Source organism: Talpa occidentalis, unplaced genomic scaffold (genome assembly GCF_014898055.3).
Source record: "Talpa occidentalis isolate TD23 unplaced genomic scaffold, MPIMG_talOcc4v2.1 talOcc4.4, whole genome shotgun sequence".
Lineage (NCBI taxonomy): Eukaryota > Metazoa > Chordata > Mammalia > Eulipotyphla > Talpidae > Talpa > Talpa occidentalis.
The window spans coordinates 47,033,791-47,054,031 of NW_023604295.1; the positions used below are offsets into that span (position 1 = coordinate 47,033,791).

Sequence of the window (20,241 nt, forward strand, 5' to 3'; positions counted from 1 at the left end):
CCTAGTCAGTCTTAATATAGCAGTTTACACTCTGTATCACTATGTTTCCCGCATGATCTCTGTTCTTGGAAAATGATCACGTATAGAGAAATGAGACATACTGGAGATAGAAAGAGCATCATATGAACTAAGTGCATCCTTTTGAGGCCTATGGAGTTGCAATAAATGTATTCCTCTTTCTCATATGGATTCTAAGCAGTTTAAGGAAAAAAGCAAGAGTTAAGCGATGGAGCCATAATATCACCTTTATGACTGATAAACACCCAATTGAAAAATTTGGCTTTATATCTGTTAATCAAATGAGGTTGCTGATACTGAGTGCAGAATAAGTAGGCTGTTCCCTTCACCACCCGTGAAAGGAAACTCAGGTGTAGGTAAGACTCATCCCTAGCCTCCATCCAGTGCTTGCTCTGAGCAAGCAGGAAAATGAGTACTCCCTTTAAGAATCTCACTCCCAAAGGAAATAGTGAAATTCAGAATAAGAAGAAACAGTCCAAAATTTGTGTGGAGCCACAACAGACACCAAATAGCCAAAGCGAACATTATATAAAAAAAGAACTAACACTGGAGCCACCACTCTTCCTGATTTCAAATTATACAATGAAGTCAAGTTTAAAAACAAAATGAAAAAGAAAGGATAGTATTGCCACAAAAATAGACACATAGACTAATGAAATACAATAGAGAGTCCCAAGTTAAATCTCTGCCTACCTGGGCAACTAATAGTCAACAAAGGAGCCAAAAACACCCAGTAGGAAAGGATACTCTCATCAACAGATTGTGCTGGGGAAACTGGTGGGACACCTACAGAACAATAAAGTTGAGTTCCTTTCTCACCCCACTTAGAAATATTAACTCTGAATGCTTCAAAGACTTAAACACAAGACCTGATGCCATGAAACTCCTAGAATAGAACATAGGAAAAAATTTTTCAACATTGCTTTTGGCAATGATTTTTAAACATGAATCCAAACAACAAAAGTAAATATCAATAATTGGGTGCACATCAAACTTAAAAGCTTCTGCACAGCAAAAGAAACACTATAGAATGAAAGAAAAATCTTGTAAACCACATATAAGATAAGGGATTAGTACTCAGAGACATTAAGTAACTCATACAACTTAATAACAAAAACCAAGCAACATGGTTTTTAAATGGGTAGGATATTAAATAGATATTTTCCCAAGTAGGAAGCAGAATGATCAATAAGCACATTAAAATGCTTCTCAACATCACAAATCATCAGGGGAATGCAAAGCAAAATCCCAGTGAGACCCCACCTCGTGTGTTAGCATGCTATCATGAAGAAGGTAAGAGACAACAGATGCTGGTGAGAATGTGGTAAAAAAGGAACCCTATGCACTGTTGATTGGAATCTAAAGTGGCCCAACCACTATGGAGAACAATATGGAGTTTCCACAAAAAATTAAAATTAGATCTGCTTTAGGATTCAGCAGATATACTTCTAGAGGTATACCGAAAGGAAGTGAAAATAGGATTTTGAAGCGATATATACACTGCCATTATTGCAGCATTATTAATAACAGCCAAGATGTGAGACAATCTAAATGCCCGTCTGTGGGTGAATGAACAAAAGAAAGGTATTATATATATTGCATATATGTATATATATAAATATGTATATATGTGTGTGTGCTTATATATATACATACACAATGGAATTTTAAAATTATTTTTTACATCATTGTTCATTTTTAAACTATTTGCTTCCCCCCTCCCCGTCTTCCTGGGATCCATATTAAAATTTTAATACACTGTAACTATTGCTATCATTAGGTTGACCAGTATATTTCTGCTGTACCTCCAGCTTTATGAGAGTATCCCTTAAAAATGTCTTAAGATCATTTCCCTTATTTATCCAGGCTATCTTCTGATCTTAATTTGATTTCTCCGTTGGAAGCGATCATGTTGATTAGCTGAGATGAATAAATACCCTTGGTGATTCTATTTCTTATGGTAAATTATTTGCATATTCAATTCAGGTTAACACTTATTTTGGGCTTACTATTTGTGACAGGAACTATGAACTGAATAAGCCATAGTCCCTACACTGAAGGAGCTCACAGATACATTTGTTTGCTGGTATTAGGCATGTTTCTTTACCTCTTAAGATACTGGTATCCTAGGAACAACCTATGATGAAGAGAAGGTATTTGGAATTTCTGACTATCAAATTCTTATGAAAATAATATTACATTTCTGAAAGGTTGAAGGGAACAGAAACTGCTTCTGATCTCCATATTAATGTAGAAATAAGACTTTGCTTTGAATATTAAAGATTCCTGGTGGTGGTTAATGACTTGTCATCTCAAAAAATGTAGGTGGGTAAAGTCATTTAATGACTCATGTTTTCTGAGACGTAGGATCAACCAGAATAATTTTAGCATTTAGGTGGAAAAAGACCTTAGAACCCGAAATGCATGAATAGTCAACAGCTTTTGAGGGGTCTCTCCACTGTACAGTGTTTGGGTCTGTCTGAGCTTACTCCAGTGATGTGGGGCTGATGCAGTGAAATCCCTGGAGAATGTACAAAAAACATAGTGCTAATGATGGAAGATGAAATAGATGAGCTTTGCAGGTAGAAGTAATTACATGATATATTGCCCTTTTCATACTCCCTTTGACAGAATAGTTTGTTTGATTTACTTCTGAAAATCTTGCATTTCTGTGCATTTTGATCACAGATTGCTAAGTTGATGTCTTCAGACAAAATTTATCATGCCTCCCAGATCCTCTTAAAATTTCAGCAAAGTTTAGGCTTTATTTAATACTTAAAATTGCTCCTATATTCTATACCTTTTACACTTTCTACTTTAGTTACAGTTTTGAGTCCCTCCTCTCCCCCGACTATGGGACATTCTCACAGGTGTGAGATGATATTTCATTGTGGTCTTGATTTGCATTTCCCTAATGATAAGTAATGGTGAACATTATTTAATGTGCCTATTTTCAGTTTGTATGTCTTCTTGGAGAAGTGTGTTTATTTCTTCTGCCCATTTTTTGATTGGGTTATTTGTTTTGTTGTTGTGGAGTTTTATGAGTTCTTTGTATGTCTTTGATATGCAGTCCTTTTTCAGATGTATGCTGTGCAAATATTTTCTCCCATTCATTAGGGTGTCTTTATTTTAGTTATGGTTTCTTTCATTGTGCAGAAGCTTTTAATTTTGATCTAGTGCCAGTTGTTTATGTTTTCTTTTGTTTTCCTTGCTGATGGGACAACTCCCTAAAAATATCACTAAAGTTTATGTTGTAAAATGTTTTGCCTATGTTTCTTCTATGTATTTTATGGCTTCAGGTTTTACATCCAAGTCTTTCATCCATTTTAAATTGATTTTTGTGTATGGTGTGAGATCATTGTCTAGTTTCATTCTTTTGCATGCAGCTGTCCAGTTTTCCTAACACCATTTATTGGAGGGGCTGGCCTGATTTCAGTGTATGTTTTTGGCTCTTGTGTCACAGATTGACTATCCATATAGGTGTGGGTTTATTTCTGGCCTCTAAATTCTATTCCATTGGTCTGTGTGTTTGCCTTTGTTCTAGTACCAGGATGTTTTAATTATTATGGCTTTACAACATAATTTGAGGTCAGGACATGTTTTACCTCCATTCTCTTTCCTTTTTGTCTGGATTGCTTTTGTTATTGGGGACTTTTGTGATTCCATATGAATTTTGGTAGTGTTTGCTTCAGTTCTTTGAAAAATGCCAATGATATATTTATTGGGATATTGTTGAATCTATATATTGCTTTGGGTAGAATGGCCATTTTGACAATGTTGATTCTTCCAGTCCTTGAGCAAGAGAATATTTTTTCTGTTTCTTTGCTCTTCTACTTCTTTCATCTTATAGTTTTCTTTGCACAGATTTTTTTTTATACCTCCTTTGTTGGATTTGCTCTTAGGTATTTAATTTTTGTGTGTGTGTAATTGTAAATGGGATCACTTTCTTAATTTTTTCTGTTTCTATCTCATTGTTTGGGTATAGGAAGTTAACTGATTTTTCATGTTGATTTTATATCCTGCCACTTTGCTAGAGTATAAATTGCTTTGATTAGTTGTTCCATGGAATCTTGTGGGTTCTCTATGTATAACCTTCAAATAATGATGGCTTTACTTATTATTTACCAACTTGGATTCCTTTTATACATTTCTCTTGTCTAATTCTCTAGCTAGAACTTCCAATACAATGTTGAATAATAGTGGTGAGAGTGGACATCCTTGTCTTATACCAGATATTAGTGAAATAAGGTTTAGTTTTTTATTGTTGTAAATATTTTTTTAAAGATTTATTTCTTTTATGCATACAAGAACTGGGGTACAGGCCAGAGATGTGGGGGGGTAAAAGGATTCACCAGAGACAGAGTGGGGAACAGAACAGGAGGAATGTCTGAAATACACTGCTGAGGGGAGCAGCGGGGAGGCAGGAGAGGTCTGCTGTGCCATGTGGGTTTCTCCCTGGCCGGGGATCGAACTCATGCCTCAGTGGCTGCAGACAGCATCATAGGTTATGTCTTAACCCCTGTGCCACCAGGGAGGCCCCCTGTAAATATTTGAACTTACAAACTCTGAAGTCCAAACCCTGATGAACAGAATTTCATGTTGTAGTCAATAAAACTTGTAGTGACGCTGATTCATCTGAAATATTTGATGATGAGCATGATTACTATTGTGCTTCATGAAATTTAAGGATAAATGGTATTTAACTTTGGCATTAAAGCATTTATCCATGAGCATTAATCTCATAATAAACTACTCTTGTATTATCTGTGAGCCTGCTATAGAGGATATGATTTAATACATTCTTGGTTATCTTTTTTTTTTAATTTTTTTTTAAAGATTGATTTATCTATTTATACAAGCACTGGGTACAGTCAGAAGTGCAGAAGGTTGAGAGAATTCACCAGAGCCAGAGGGGAGAGCAGAGCAGGCAGAGTGACGAAATACACTGCTGAGGGGAGCAGCAGGCGGCAGGAGAGGTCTGCGCGCCATGTGGGACCCTCACCCGGTGGCTGGGGATCGAACCGGCGCTGCAGAGGCTGCAGGCAGCCTCGCAACCCAGTGCTCAACTGCTGCGCAACCAGGGAGGCCCTTGGTTATCTTCTGTATGTGTACTCATGGAAGAAATTTCTCACCATTCCTGTTACCTGGAATAGTATGCTACTATTATATTATTGTTTTGTTTACCTTTTAAGGATCCTGTATGTTATAACTGGGTATGTTTCTCTTTGAATTGCCCACTAGGTAGTTCAGAAACAAATTCATGGCTGACCATAGTAAGTGTAGGGGATATTATGGCATATTATCTGTTCTCACCCATACTTAATCTTACTTTTACTTTGCCATTATGTTTTATTTGTTAATTTTTGTTATATTTTTATTTTTAGTAAGGCACTAAACTTTGATTAAGTGGTTTGAATAAATAAGGTAACTATTGCATAGAGCTAATTATAGGTGGTAGGCATTTATGTTGTGAATTTCAGCTTTCCAGGTTTGGGTAAATTGGATGAAGCAGGAAGTTGCTCTGAACTTTATAAGATGATCCCAGGACTCATTATGTGGAGAAAGAAGGAGGTCAGTCTTTAACATTTCTCTTCTTGGAGCCTCCCCCACAACTCAGATATTCTGGGAACTGTAACTTCAAACACCTTCTTTTGCTTCTCTATTCTTCATTTTCAGTGCTTGCCTTGGCAGCATAGGTCAGCGTAAGAGAAACTCTCTTGCCTCCAAGTATCTTCCCTTGTTTCCTAAAATGCTACCAGCCTATGGTACTGGATTTTCTTACTATGTTCCACAAGTAGGTATGGGTATGTAAAGTATTATAAAACTCAAAGGGACTTAAGTAATCACAACCAGCTCTCATTTTATCAATGAGGAAATTGACATTCCCTGCTCCCTGAGGTAAAGTGATTTGCCCAGGTCTTATGGTTTATAAATATTAAACAGCAGAACTAGAACTCCCGACTTCAAACCTAGTGTATGTTAGAAAATATATTTCTAAAAGAACTAGAAGGAAGAGTACAGTTTCTTACATATTTTTAGTAATGCTTAGTATGTATAAAATACTCTATGAAGGAATATCACCTTGGAGCTGGCAGGGAACCACTCAGTTCTCATGGATTCAGCATTCATCTAGTTATTAAGGTCATGAGCATGGGAACAGAGATGGAGTGGAGCATGAAGAGAGAGATGAGAAAAGAATGCATGGGAGCACGTGGCCATACAAGGTAGAGGAGAGAGAAGGAAAGGATAAGATTAATAGGATAGGCAGAAGCAGATGGTAAAGGTAGAGACAAAAACTGAAGTGAAAAAGGAGAATAGGGCCTTCCTGGTGGCTCAAGTTAAGATGCAGCCTATGAAGCTATCTGTAGCCACTGCAGCACGAGTTCGATCCCCGGCCAGAGCGCTAGCCACATGATGCAACAGACCTCTCCTCTCTGGTCTGCTGCTCCCCTCAACAGTGTATTTCAGTCACTCTGCCTGTTCTTTTCCCTCCTTAGTCTCTGGTGAATCCGCTCACCCCCTGCACCTCTGACCTGTACCCCAGTTCTTGTGTGCATAAATAAATAAATCTTTTTTTTTTTAAATGCTTAAGTTTTTTTTTTTTTTTTTTAGATTTATTTATTTATTTATACAAGCACTGGGTACAGTCAGAAGCGTGGGAGGGTGAGAGAATTCACCAGAGCCAGAGTGGGGAGCAGAACAGACAGACTGACGAAATACATTGCTGAGGGGAGCAGTGGATGGCAGGAGAGGTCTGCGTGCCATGTGGAACTCTCGCCAGGGACCGGGGATCAAACCAACGCTGCAGAGGCTGCGGGCAGCTTCGCAACCCAGTGCTCAACCACTGCGCCACCAGGGGAGAGGCCCAATAAATAAATCTTTAAAAAAAAAAAAAAGGAAAAAGATTTATTTATAAATCTTTTTAAAAAAAAGAAAAAGGGGTCTCCCCGGTGGCACAGCGGGTTGAGCACAGTGCTGTGAAGTTGCCCCGGTTCAATTCCCAGCCAGCCAGGGAGAAACCCACTTGGTACTGCAGATCTCTCCTGTCGCACCCACTCTCCCCTCAGCATTGCTTTCGGTTCATCTGCCTGTTCTGCTCCCCGCTCTGTCTCTGGTGGGTTCTCTCACCCTCTCGCGCCTCTGGACTGTACCCCAGCTATTGTATAAATAAAAAATAAATCTAAAAAAAAAACGGAAAAGGAGAACAGATGTGCGCAAAATAAAAATAGATGACGAATGTGACTATAAGGATGAAAAGTAAGAAAAAAGGTAGGAAAGAATCAGACATGAAGGAATTGAGTGCTGCCACATGGCAGTTGATTGCTCAGTCAGATATTGTAAGTAGTAGGTTGAACAACATATTAAATGATTATTTTTAAAAATTAGATATTCATTTCACTTCCTAAGTTTTTGAGAGGCATCAATAGACTGCCCTAAAATGAAAATTAATATATTTTAAAAAGCAAAACCAACAAGTAGAACCCAAAACTGGTTAAAATTTGGTAGGAGGAAATTCATTAATATATTCATAGATTTTTGGTCTACATGGAAGTAGTTAAACTGGGGTAAGGAAAACAACTGTCACCCTAGGTATGGGCTATCTTCTTGTAAAGATGCAAATTAAGCATGGATTCTCAAATGTTACTTAGGATGGGAAAGTTACAATTAGCTGCTATAATAATTGTGCTCTTTGGTTCTTGCTTTGTTTCACAGTGGCTTTAATTAAAGGCCTACTGATGTCGGAAAGTCACATTAATTATTCATCTGCAAACATTTACATAGCCTTCCCTTTTCCCTTTCAATAAATTATCAACTTCGCATCTCCATAATTTAATCAAAATGACTAAAAATATACCATCTCCAGCTTCTGCCCCTCCTCTGTGGGCTTTGTCTCCTCAATGTTATTTGTTACTGGAGAAGACTTCCCACTGTTATTAAGAAAGAAAAGAAGAAAATCTTTCTGCTAAAATTGTGTAGATAGGGTTTACTTTTTTCCACACTGTCATATTGATTGGTATAAAGCTGTGGTTTGCAAATGTCCATAATGTTTTTGGAGCAAGATGAGAGGTACCATAGAACTGTGCTTTTATTAAAAGCTAACATGTTGTGATATATTAATAGAAGCATAATATTCAAGAATAATGCAACAATTTGCCCCATAATCCTAAGAGTGTGAGGAATCAAAACTTTAACCACTAAGCATATAAAAATCATAAAAGGAGAAACTTCTAGAAGTTAAGTTGAAAGATAAGAATACATACGGTTAGAGAGCCAAATGGAAAATTATAAAGGTCAAGCTAAGAAAAATTACTCAAGAAGGCAGATGTTCACATTGATAAGTACTTACTTAATAGGTCTGTAATTTGGCCTAATTTTTATTTATTTTTGTTATTTTATGCATAAAAAAACTGAGATATAGGCCAGAGGTGTGGGGGGTGAGAAGACTCACCAGAGACAGAGTGGGGAGCAGAATAGGCAGATCCATTGAAATACACTGCTGAGGGGAGCAGCGGACGAGACAGGAGAGGTCTGCTGCGCCACATGTGGGTTAGCTCCCTGGCCAGGGATCGAACTTGTGCCACAGTGGCTGGTGATAGCTTGATAGCACTGAGACTTTAACCTCTATGCCACAGGTGAGGAATTTGGCTTAACTTTTAATGCTACATTGGCAAAAAGTTAAAGTGCTAATGAGACTAAGGACTCATAAAGGATGGTAATGGAAAAAACATGACTTGGAGTCAACTGGACTTGAGTTTAAGTATCTACTCTGCTTTTTACTGTAGTACTCTGATTTTTGAATGCTCTGAACTTTTTGAATTTTTACTTATTTTGAGAGTTAATGTCTTAGAATAGTATCATTTGTTTACAAGGAGCAGAAACTTCTTTAAACCATATTAAGTATAGTAGATTTACTGTAAGGAAGCAAAAGAACCTCATGGAACACAGGTCACTAAATGTACCTTGGCTTTATAGAAATTATAAAGTTTCTAGGCAGCTTTTCCTTTCTCTTGGTATCCTTCTAGATTCTCTTATTTCTGACTCTAGTGCAAGATTTGCATTTCCTGAAAAGATGCTCAACATCTTCAGGACTTGGAATTGCAAGTCAAAACCACAATGAAATATTACTTCATATCTACCCAGACAGCTATAATCAGGGAGATACTCAGTATTGACTAGGACATAGAGAGATTGGACTCTTCAGGCACTGCTAGTGGAATGTAAAAGGTCTAACACTTTAGAAACACCTTGGTAGTTCCTCAAAAGGGTAAACATAAGTTATTGTATGACTTAGCAATTCTGTCCTAGGAACACACCAAAGAGAAATGAAATAAGTCTACACAAAAAACATGTAGATAAATATTCCTATCAGGATTATTCAAAATTTTACAAAGTGGGAACAACAATCTTACAAGTGGAAACATGTCCATCAACTGACGAATGAATAAATAAAATATATATATTCATATATATTCATATAGTGGAGTACTCTTCAGCATATAATGATACATATTATAATGTGGATGACTCTTGAAAACATTATTTTAAGTGAAAGGAAACAGTCACAAATTCTATGATTCTATATATATGAACTGTTTAGAGTAGGAAAATCTATCCAACAGTAGATTAGATTAGTGGTTGTTTACACATGGGGAGGGATTCTAGTGGGGATGGAGTGCATAATAACGACTAATAAATATGGGGGTTCTTTTGGGTGATGAAAATGTTCTAAAATTTATTGTAGTTATGATTGCAGAAAACTGAGTAGACCAAAAACCATTGAATGATACATTTTAGATGGGTTATATGATAGGTGAATTATGTCTCAATAAAGTTATTTTTTAAAAAAGATTGAGTTATGATGGTTTTGGTTTGCTTATGGTGGAGAAGATTTAATGTAATACCTAAATATCCCAAACTCATACATAGTTTCTCAAAAATGGAGTGTGAGAGGAACTGATGGTTACTCTAGTACAAAAATATTATATATACCTCAAAATTGGGGATTGGGGTTTAATGAGCTAATATGTAAAGTATCAAGAAAAGTACCTTTTGATTTAACTTTTACTTCTTGTCGAACTGAATCAGCCATTATTAGAGGTATCACTTATTGCAATTCTTTGTGGTGGATTGCCTGAGAGGCCAGGAAATTGGGGTATTTTGCACAGCCTGGCATTGGGGTCAATTCTGATCAGCCTAGACCACAGAGTCTTAAGGATCTTCCAAAATCTAGGGCCTCCCTGGTGGTGCAGCAGGTTGAGCGCCACGCTGTGAAGCTGTCCATAGCTTCTGCAATGCGGGTTCAATTCCCGGCCGGCCAGGGAAATTCCCACATGGCGAGGCAGACCTCTGCTGCCTCGCCCGCTGCTCCCCTCAGCAGTGCTTTCGGTCAATCTGCCTGTTCTGCTCCCCACTCTGTCTCCGGTGAATCCTCTCACCTCGCACCTCTGGCCTGTTCCCCAGCTATTGTATAAATGAAAAATAAATCTTTTTTTCTAAAAAAAGGAATCCTCCAGAATCTTTGAGGTTAGTGAGGTTCATCCTTTACCACGATTGCTGGGGCTGGGATAGTGGACTATGGACTCTGAAAGGACATTGGCAATGAACTTGAACTTGTTGAGTGACTGTCAGTGGTTGTGAACCCCTCAAGTATTCCCAGAATTCTGGTGCAGCTCTGAGGCCTGTACTGAAGCCTGGGTTTTCTTGAGAACCAGAACCATCTCAGTTCAGATTCATACCAGAGGGTTTCCTCAGGGAACACCAGTGTCACCTAAAATAGAGAAGTGTTGGGCCTCCCTGGCACTCTAAAATAGAGAAGAGTTGGGCCTCCCTGGCGGTGCAAGGGGTTAAGACACAACCCATAAGGCTATCTGCAGCCACTGCAGTGTAAGTTCAATCCCCAGCTGGCCAGGGAGCTGCCCACATGGCACAGCAGACCTCTTCTGACTCACCTGCTGCTCCCCTCAGCAGTGTATTTCAGTCAATCTGCCTGTTCTGTTTCCCACTCTGTCTCTGGTGAATCCTCTCACCCTCCGCACCTCTGGCCTGTACCCCAGTTCTTTTATGCATTAATAAATCTTTAAAAAAATAAAATAAAATAGAGAAGGGTCTAGAGCTGGTCTTTACTCTTCAATGTAGGCAAGTCAAATCCATGACAACTAACAAGTGAGCCTGTAGCAAATGATTTGCAAACTCTGCGTGCTTAATTTTAAACTTTTGTTAGGGGGCGAACTATTCAGTTTATGTAGTTGAATTTGATATTCTGGATTTCTAATAAAACTTTTGCCATGCAATTATGATTTTTCATATAAGGGTTGACTTGAGGCCTCCATTTTAACAGGTGTCTCATTAGACTGAGGCCCGTGCTGACCATGAGCATCAGTTAGTATTCCTATACATGTTGTTTTGAGAGTAGCCATCTACAGGTAGACACTCCCACATGATTACCTCCAAGACTTCTGATTATGTAAAATAAGCCTTTCTCAGCAGTAAGAACATTTATTTTCTATCAGTTTCTTTGTATACCTGAATAGTGTATACTAGACTAAAGTAGATCAGATCTTTCTATGGTCATGCAGGTTTGCTTGGTCTCCACTGGTGTTATAGAACAGAATACAGGCGCACGAATTGCTTTGAGAGGGCCAAACATAGAGGTACCTCTGAATCCTCATAATTTCTCAGAATATACGAAGTTATTCAGTAGCTTTGAGAATCAGGCTCCAAATGATATGAACCACTTGCAGCAGATAAATGTAGGGTAGTACTACTGATGCTTCTGCATCTGTTGTATACATGGTTTATTTTTAATAGGCTGCTTTCACATCACTTTATGTTTAATAGTAATATGGGTGAGTGAAAAGAGGATTGAATTTATAGGCAGACAGATTTGTATCATTTCCCCAATATCAGTAAAATATGAATTGTGTTCCTTGTAATTGTCTCTTGACCTTGGTAAGATGACCATAATTTTTCTTATTAAGTTGTGGTAAGGAGTAAATTGTGTATAAAATCATATAACACAGTACCTGGCACAAAGAATAAGATTCTCATTGACTAGTCATTTATAGTTGAATTCACCAATCTGAGGAACTTTACTTATTCCTTGAGACCCTCTCCACATTCTTGGTGATGTAATTGTAATTGGGTCTTTGCATTTTCTTAATCTCTTTAGACCTCTGTGGTAACAATTTTCTCATGTTTTAAATGCATTGCTAGGAGACTATTTGAGTATTGGTGATTTTCCTTGCAATGCAGGCCTAACCTCTTTCATGCAGTGCTGTGATTTGCAGAGAACAGTCACTACAGGGAGTTATCATTTTCTCCCATGGCGTTGAATTGCTGGCTAAGCTTTCTGGTGATAAAGCACTGAATGAAAAGCCAAGCATTTTTTTTTTTAAAGATTTATTTATTTATAAGAACTGGGGTACAGGCCAGAGGCGCGGGAGGGTGAGAGAATTCACCAGAGACAGAACAGGGAGCAGAACAGGCGGACTGAGCAAAACACTGCTGAGGGCAGCAGCAGGCAAAACAGGAGAGGTCTGCTGCACCATGAGGGTTTCTCCCCTGCCAGCCAGGAATTGAACCAGCACTGCTGAGGGGGCCAACAGCTTCATAGCGTTGCGCTCAACCCGCTGCACCACCAGGGAGGCTGGAAAACCAAGCATTTTCATCCTGATTTGGCATTCATAGTGTCAATTGGTTCCACTTCCATCATATGCTCATTAGTTTTATAAAAATTTCACTTGTCTTCTTAAACCACACCAAATTTCTCATCTCTCATTCCAAGAATTTCACCTTGTCTCCTTTTTCTAACTGAGAAAACCAAGATCAGGTTGGAGTTGCCTTTTCAGATACCTGCATATTGTACCCTTTTACTTCTTGCTTCCTGTCTCTATTGTAAAGGTATTCTTCCTTTACTTTCCTTCATAATCAAAAGCTATGAGAGAGAAGCTAATGTTTCTGTACTTTCTTGTGTCCCCTTTATTCCTTAGCCCATTTTTTTCGACTTGTCTACTATCTAGGAATTTCTTACTGAAGTAACTAGGACTCAATGGGATATTTTCTATTCCTGATCAATGTCCCCAATTTTTTCTTGTCTTTATTCTGCAAGGTCTCCCATACCTCTCTAACTCCCCTTTCCAAAAACAAAACAAGCCTTAAAACAAAAAATAAAAACACAAGAGCTGAATACAACCCAGTCCTGCTCCTCAAAATGTGCATATACTCTAAAGATCTATGTTTGTTTGCAACTTACACTTCAGATCTGGTTCTTAGAAGAACAGGTAAGCTACCCTGGTACAATTTTAAAGCATCTTAAAGTGGTTATTTTTTTTTAAATTTTACATAGATTTTATTCATTTTTAAACATCTCTGTTTATTTTTTTCACAATAATAGGATTTTTTTCACAATATAGATTTCTCCCTTCAGTAAACCTTGAAAGCATTTAAATTTTGAGTCTACCTAAAATATCCATCAGTTGTTACTTGGTATGCTTACATTATCAGTTTGATTCCCATGACTTCAAAAATATTCCAAATATGTATTTGTTTTATAACTAGAACAATATTGTAATATATTTTTTCAGGTATAGATATAAATACCGGCACTGAACACTATACATGGGACCCCAGTAAAGGAGGTAAGCCCTTTCTGTTGCAGAATTGTTTATTTTTGCTTTGAGTTTTCAAAAGAATAAGAAATACACGTCTGAAATTCTTGCTGAGAACCTGGGGTTAAAAGTTATACTACCTGCTTGTTTCATTTGAAAGAACTGTGTGTGTGGGGTAAAGCAAGAGTTCTGAAGTCAAAAACACCTTAATTCCAATTGAACTACTTATGTATTTTTTTAAAGATTTATTTATTTATTTATTTATTTATTTATTTATTTATTTATTTATTTATTTATTTATTTATTTATATAAGCACTGGGTACAGTCAGAAGAGCTGGAGGGTGAGAGAATTCACCAGAGCCAGAGCAGGGAGCCGAACAGGCAGATCAACGAAAAGTACTGCTGAGGGGAGCAGTGGGCGCAGCTGGAGAGGTCTGCGCACCATGTGGGACCCTCGCTGGTGGCTGGGGATCGAACCAGTGCTGCAGAGGCTGTGGGCAGCTTCACAGCCCAGCACTCAACCGCTGCACCACCAGGGGAGGCCCTACTTATGTATTTTTGATCAAGGTGCTTTTTTAGACCTCAGTTTTCTTCCTTGTAAATTGAAGACACTTTTCCACTATTCATGTCAGGATTAAATGAAATAAAGCAAAGTGCCAAACACTTAGCAGGGGCTCAACAATTGTTATTCTTCCTACCCAATGCTTTGCAGAGTTACCTCATACTTCAGTGAATTGTTGCTATATGGAATTTCAGAGATGGGAAGAAATAGATCTCAATTTTCATTGCCATGACAACAGAATCAGAGAAGTGAAAAATTTCCTCCTAAAACAGTGAGCAACTGTTAACAAAGTAGCACCTTTTTAATTGGTGGCAAGTATGTGATTTCTTTTCTTCTTTTTTCCTTTTACTTCAACTATAGCTTCCAATTTGTTTACTCTGAAAATGCCAAAAGGAGAAGTTGGTGATTGATTTTCTTCTTACTGTGAAGATGTTAACAATGATATCTGCTACTTTTATATCACCTACTTTTTAACCTCTGCCTGCAGAAGAATATCATGGAAGGTAACGGCAGTTTTATTATTACCTGAAATTAGGCCTTCTCATAATCAATAGCTGCATTTGTCAAGTGTGAAGTTATATTTTTATTCTCAAAAAGCTACAGTAGTCTACTCTTGCCCTCAAATTGGATCATTTCCAAAAGAAAATTTTCTTTTTATTTTGATATGCCTAAAGATGACTCAATTAATTTCCATGGTAACATATAACTCTTTCATGGTTTTTGTGGTCATAACCAACCCAACTTATGAAAACTTAAGCATCTTCTCTATTGTCAAAGATAGAGAAAATAGTTACTAGTAAAATGAATCTGTGTATATTCTATTTTTTTTAAGATTTGTTTATTTATGCATTCAAGACCTGGGGTGTAGGCCAGAGGTGCCGGGGGTGGGGGGGGGGGGGGTGGGGGTGGGGTGGTAGGGGGATGATGGTGAAAGGATTTACCAGAGACAGAGTGGGGAACAGAACAGGCTGATTGACTGAAATACACTGCTGAGGGAAGCAACAGGCCAGAAGGAGAGGTCTGCTGCACTATGTGGGTTAGCTCCCTGCCCAGGAATTGAACTCATGCTGCAATGACTGCCAATATCTTCATAATGCTGAGACTTAACCCCTTGCACCACCAGGGAGGTCCTGTGTATATTCTAATTAAGAAAGACACATAGTTATGATCTCTTCTTTAAGATACATAAACTGTTGTCCTTTTATCTTGTGACATAATACAAAGCTATTTTAAAATAATATGGTCTACCTAAAACATTTGTTTAAATGTTGCCTTGAAAGCCTGATTCCTTAAAAGCAGTTTGGCAGAGATCTGCGACCAAGGTCAGGCTTCAGAGATCAGTAAAAAAGTCATTTCCTGAAAAATTCTTATTTGAAAGAACAACTGAGTGATATAAAAACATATTGCTAGTAAAATTATTTCCTTCTCATTGATAAAGGATCACCGCAGATGGGGAAGCAGTGCTTCTTGCATGCAGATATGAAATAGAACTCTCTTTGGGCTTTTGATAAGGTATTTGGAACAGAAAATAATTTTCTCTTGTGTAATTACAGAGAGGATTTTATTAGTTAGATAAGACAGAAGCTAAAAGAAGTGCCAACTTTCCACCTATTATCCATTTTCTCCTTTCTCTTTGTCAAGGGAAGCCCACTTTTCTTGGGGGTATTATGTATTCAAGTGTCAGTGTGCAGGGGGAAATCTTGCATCCCTCTGGATTCTTCTTAGGTCGAATAAGTAATCAAAGCACTACTGAGGTAACCAAGTTAAAATCAACTTAATAATGTGCATGGGGAGCTACAAAAATGTAGATCCTGTCATTGGTTAGGGAGAAAAAGGCAAAAATCCCATATTGAGGGCCGGAAACATCAAGGAGAGAGGGGAGAGACTCCACATGGGAAGGAGAGGATTTACTTCTTACTTTCAGAGTAAAGATGAGATTCTCAGATAAATAGAACATGTTTACAGATAAACCTACACCTGGATGATACCGTCTCTCCCCTCCCCCCAAAGGATGATATTCTAGGTCTAGGAGAGCAGTGATTACTTCTTGATTAGGACAAGGGCAAAAGCTTAGGGAGTGACAATCTCTTATTCAATTAGTGAAGGGCAAAGGAATCAGGCAAGAACAAAAGCTTCTCATCCTCCAGAGATTTTATTGCTCTTAGCTCAAAATAATGCTATGCCAGAGTGGGGCATGTTGCAGAGACCAGTTCTGAGAATTTTTGGGTGGTTTGATCAGTCACCTTCTCAGGTTAGTGCATATTACATTTCCTTTATAGACAGAAAATGGAAGTTTAAGGTTAGATTCTGGGAATATTTCTTTTTTTATAAATTTTTTAAAAATATTTTTATTATTTTATTTATACAAGAACTGGGGTACAGGCTAGAGGCACAGAGAGGTGAGAGAATTCACCAGAGACAGAGTGGGGAGCAGAACAGGCAGGCGGACCAAAAGTACTGCTGAGGGGAACAGTGTGTGAGACAGGAGAGTCTGCCATGCCATATGGGTATCTCCCTGGCGGCTGAGAATCAAACCCGTGCTTCAGAGGCTGCAGACGGCTTCACAACGCTGAGCTCAACCCGCTGTGCCACCAGGGAGGCCCTGGGAATATCTCTTAACAGTAAGTGATATGTGACTGGCATGCCTTTTTTTTTTTTTTTTTTTTTTCATAAACTATGAAAGGCATAGTGGATGGGGATCCATTTATTTATAGATATGAGGAAAACTGAGGATTACAGTTACCTTAACACGACCTCATTCTTGTAATAGTTTCTTTGATGAGTGTTACTTAGGATTGCCGTCTTATTGGAATCTCCAGAGGATCTTTAAAAATCTAAATGTTGGGACTTGTACTTAAAGGTAGGATATAGGACAGGCTAGTGTTCCTGTTGGAAAAGCCAGACAAATTACAAATATATTTCTAAAAGTATCAGAGAGCTATAAAAGCATTTTATGAAAAAATTCCAGAGAGAAAAGAAATATTTTCAGGCAGCTTATGAACAATAGCCAGTTCTCTCCCTGGGGTCATTCACCAAACTCTGAGTATGGACTAGGGATCTGAACTGGCTTAGGCAAAGGGACTCCACTAAGAGAAAGAGAAATGTATAAAGTGTTTAGTATTCATGCAGACCTGGAGTGAAAAAGGAGATTTGAAGCACTTCAAATGCATTTCTTGTTTCCCCCACAGGACTTAGCCAAACTTTAGGTAAAAGTTTAGCAATGTAGCTACACAGGTAACTGAGGCGCTAAGTTGAAAGCTTTTTAAACGGCCGAGTGAAATTTTCTGCAGTCCTCAAGGTACTTAAGGGCACCTGCCTCAAATAACTGATCTCTCCTTCAAGACCTTGACTAGATTTTAAATGTATGGAGTTAGGGACTGAAGAGCTGGACTGAACAGTTTGGAAGGGTAGAACTGGCTCTTCCACAGTTTGTCAGAGCTCAAGAGGTTGAAAGTAATCAGCACTCAATAAATATTTCAGGGCATCCTGAGGAAAAGAGAGGAACCAGAATTAGACTTGAGTGTTATTAAAACTGAAACTCGACCCCAACCCAATGCAGTACTTAAATGGATTGAGGTAAAACAGTCTCTCATTCTCTATGCTAGAGGAAGACAGGAAAAATTTTATTTGGTGGAAGATATTAGGATTTGAAGATTTTGTATTTTTTAATACACAGTTTGCCGCCAATAAGAAACAATTAGAAATGCAATGAGGCAAGACAAGTAGGACCGATAATTAAGAGAAAAGGAAGACAATTGTGGCAGTGCCATAGGCGATTCAGATAATGAAATTTGCAGACAAGGATTTTAAAATAACCGTTTTTGATATGTCAAAGAAAATAAGGGGAAATAGGCCAAAATAGATGAAATGATGGGGGGAAAAAATCTCATCAGAGAATTGGAATCTATAAAAAAGTGAAGTGGACATATAAAACTAAAAAAAATACAATATTTGAAAATAACAACTCAATAGATTTGTTTTATGAGATTGAACACAACCCCATACAGACTTAGTAAATTGGAAGACAGTTTGAAAGAAAAATACCCAAGCATAGGTAGACAAACAATAAAATGGAAAGAACAAAACAGATATACCAAATGAGTAGTGATATGCTAGTACTTCCACAGCTTTAAAATAAATCAAGATAGATTAAAGGTCTCAGCCAGAAAAGTGCTCCAGAACATAGGCTGCAGTGATGTCTTTGTGGCTTTGTCTCCAACAGTAAGGAAAACAAAATCGAACATAAACAACTGGGACTGCATCAAACTAAAAAGCTGCATAGTGAAAGAAACTGTCACCAAAGCAAAAGGACTCTCTAATGAATGGGAGAAATTTTTGCACACCAGGCATCTGACAAGGGACTGATATCTTAGAGCTACAAAGAGCTCATACATCTCAACACAAAGAAAGCAAATGACCCTATTGAAAAATGGACAAAAGAGCTAAATGGGTGGAAGAAGGCATACACATGGCCAACAGGCACATGAAAAAATGCTCCTCATCATTTATGATCAGGGAAATGCAAATCAAAACTAGAATGAGAACCCACCTCATAATTTTGAGGATGGCCCATATCAAAAAGCCCAGAAACAGCAAGAGATGGTGAGGATATGGAGAAAAAGGAATTTTTACACCGTTGTTGGGAATGTAAGCTTTTCCAGCCCCTATAGAAAACAGTCTGGAAGTTTCTTAAAGTATTAAAAAAGGATCTACCATGCGATCCTGAATTCTACTCCTAGGTGTCTACTGGAAGAATACAAAACACTAATTTGAAGGAAATGTGTACTTCTATGTTCATTGAAGCATTATTTATAATAACTAAGCTATGGAAACATCCTAAGTACCAAAATACAGATGAGAGCCTGAGGGAGATGATGGTCTATATGTTACACAATACATACTACCCAGCTATCAAACAAGATAAACTCCTGCTATTTGTAACAGCATGAGTGGAACTAGAGGGGATTATGCTAAGTAAAATAAGTCAAAGGAGCAAGACAAATACTGGATGGTGTCATTTGTATTTGGAATATAGAGAAACAAAGGGTCAGATAAAGCCAAATTACTAGAAATCTGATCATAGATTGTTTTGGCATGTTCTTGGATTGGGAGACCTGATACTATAAATATATATTTTTCTCAAATCTATAATTTCAGCACAATCCCAATCAAAATACTAGGAGATTTTGTTATGGAAATTGAGGTGCTGATTCTAAAATAGAGAATTTTTTTTTTAAATAAATTTTATTTTTATATTCCCCATACAATTGCAACCCCCTTATTTTGACCCCAATCCCTCCCCTACCCGCTCCCCACCCCCCATAGAGTGTCTCTGGTTCATAGTTGTTTGTTGATTTTGATTTTCACTTTCTTATAGTTATTCTTTTTCCTGGTCCCTTATTTAAGTTTTCTAGATTCCTGCTATGAGTGAGACCATCCGGTATTTTTCTTTTTCTTTCTGGCTTATTTTGCCAAGCATGATCCCTTCCAGCGCCATCCATGTTGCTGCAAATTGCATGTGTTTATCTTTTTTGAATGCTGAGTAATATTCCATGGTGTATATGTACCAAGAGCATTAGAATTTTATTTTTTAAAGGTTAACAAAAGGTTTATTTACAAGGAAAGGGGAATGAGGAAATGTACAACTCAGGGAGAAAAAAGGGAGATAAATTTTTTTTTTTAAGATTTATTTTTATTTATTAACACAAGCACTGGGTACAGTCAGAAGCGCGGGAGGTTGAGAGAATTCACCAGAGCCAGAGCGGGGAACAGAGCAGGCTGACAAGTACACTGCTGAGGGGAGCAGCGGGCGGCAGGAGAGGTCTGCGCCATGTGGGACCCTCCTCCGGTGGCCGGGGAGCAGCCAGGGATCGAAGCCTGTGCTGCAGAGGCTGCGGGCAGCTTCGCAACTCAGCGTTCAACCACTGCGCCACCGGGGATGCCGAAGGGAGATAAATTCTTAAATGTATCCTACCCGTTCCGCTGACCTGGAATCCCAAATGACCTGCTGAGACCAAACCTGCCTGGTCAAGAGCACGAGCCAAGCGTGCCCG

General features: G+C 38.2%; 1 long non-coding RNA gene across 1 annotated transcript in view; it reads left to right on the plus strand.

Moving 5' to 3' along the window:
- The window catches only part of LOC119257501 (uncharacterized), a 39,094-nt gene that overhangs the window by 14,152 nt on the left and 4,701 nt on the right, over positions 1–20,241 (plus strand). The window contains exons 3-5 of the long non-coding RNA XR_005128039.2: positions 5,499–5,589; positions 13,602–13,655; positions 14,549–14,691. This is a non-coding gene — a long non-coding RNA (uncharacterized LOC119257501). The remainder of the gene's footprint in view (positions 1–5,498; positions 5,590–13,601; positions 13,656–14,548; positions 14,692–20,241) is intronic.